Source organism: Corvus brachyrhynchos, unplaced genomic scaffold, assembly GCF_000691975.1.
Source record: "Corvus brachyrhynchos isolate BGI_N302 unplaced genomic scaffold, ASM69197v1 scaffold906, whole genome shotgun sequence".
In the NCBI taxonomy this organism is placed as follows: Eukaryota; Metazoa; Chordata; class Aves; order Passeriformes; family Corvidae; genus Corvus; species Corvus brachyrhynchos.
Window position 1 is genome coordinate 16059 of NW_008238384.1, and position 1740 is coordinate 17798.

Sequence of the window (1740 nt, forward strand, 5' to 3'; positions counted from 1 at the left end):
ACTTGTCTCATCCGGCTTGCTGGAGGGGACGGGGTCACCGTGTCTTTCTCTGCTCCTCCTTGCAGGTTTCAGGTCGTTTGCAATACACAGTGTGTGCACCTGGCTGAAAATAAACTCAGGAGTTGGATCTGCTCAAATCCGCAGCCGTATCTCTGCAGCAGGGCACAAACTCCCCTGTAACAGGGGATGCAGAGAGGACCTTCTCCCTGCTGGGCAGGCTCAGCTTCACCTCTTCCCCCCCCAGCACGGGGATGTCCTTCCTCAGCCGCAGCGTCTGCCGTGCACTGACTGTCAGGGTGACCTCAGTGCCACTTTACAGGGTCCCCTTGGTGCCTGGTCTCCAGGAGATGAAGCTGCAGGAAGAGGAGATGATGTGGAAGCTGATGTGTGGCTGCCTGTGCTGGGGCTGGGGGTTTCTTGCTCCTTCTACAACCATCCCAGAACTCATCCTGTTTCTGTAACACCACATATTTATCCCCTGAACCTGAATACAGACATTGACATAACCTGCGCATAAAGCCCTGAAACATTTGCTGCTAAATTACTGCAACCTGGCTTAGAGCAGGGTACTAATAATGCCAAGGTTGTGATTTGACCCCACACGGGCCACACTATTAAGAGTTGGACTCAATCCTTCTGGGTCCCTCCTAACTTGGAACATTCTGTGAAATGGCCTGGCATGACCTCTGTCAGCATTGACAGTGCCAGTGTTGCTGCTGTTGTTATTTTCCTCATTATTTTGTTACTTTTGCATGAAATGCTTGTGCAGTGCCCCCACTGTCCCTTGTATCCCCTGGGAACTGACAGCCCCGGCCCTTGCCCTGCTCCCCCTCCCACGTTCCATCCCCGCTGGCGGGGCCCTGGGGCTGCGCCCGGGGGCGTAGCCGGGGCCCCTTCCCAGTGCTCCCAGTCTGCCCATCCAGCCTGGAGGAGCCAGCGAGGGCTTCAGCTGGGGCGGCAGAGAGGCGCTGCTGGGGGGTCCCAGCTCCGCTTGGCTTGGGTTGTTCTTCCCAAGCTGGGCATAAATGACTTGGGGAGTTTTATACCAGAAATCTCCCTCTCCTCCTGTCCTCTGCCAAAGGGGTTTGGGTCGGTTTTACCTTTTTGGGGGAAATCAGTGTGATGCACGGAGCCCCGGCAGGACAGGACAGCCCTGCAGCCCCTGAGCCTGTGCTGGCCTGTGCATAGTAGAGGAGCAAAGCAGCTCAGGGATAATTAAACAGCGATTAAGTAATAATTACTTAGCCAAATAAATTGCTCTGAATTAGGGGGTAGGAGAAATGAGGTCTCAGGGCTTCCCGCTGAGCCGGTGCCACTCCACACCCAGGGCTGGGAAAGCCTGGGCTGGGAGCTCCACAGAACAATTTGTGTCTATTTTTTTTTCAGATACATCTGGCATTCCATTGATCAATTCTTGATGTTTTATGCCACTTTCAATGATATTTTATTGATTCTCACCTCTCAGAGATCAGGACCAACCTCCTGATCTTTTCACCATTTTACGGGGTGAGGAGGGGCTTCCTAAGCTGGGGAAAAACGACTTTGGGAGTTTTCTACCACAAATCTCCTCTCCTCCTGCACTCTGCCCAAGGGGTTTGGGGCCATTTTCCCTTTTTGGAGGAAATCAAAGCGATGCACAGAGCCCCAGCAGGACAGGGCAGCCCTGCAGCCCCTGAGCCTGTGCTGGCCTGTGCATAGTAGAGGAGCAAAGCAGCTCAGGGATAATTAAACAGCGATTAA

At 53.7% G+C, this 1740-nt stretch overlaps 1 long non-coding RNA gene across 1 annotated transcript in view; it reads left to right on the plus strand.

Moving 5' to 3' along the window:
- Window positions 1-1020, plus strand: part of LOC108447177 — a 3166-nt gene extending 2146 nt beyond the window's left edge. Inside the window, exon 2 of the long non-coding RNA XR_001862586.1 lies at window positions 66-1020. This is a non-coding gene — a long non-coding RNA (uncharacterized LOC108447177). The remainder of the gene's footprint in view (window positions 1-65) is intronic.
- The last annotated feature ends 720 nt before the right edge of the window (window positions 1021-1740 follow it).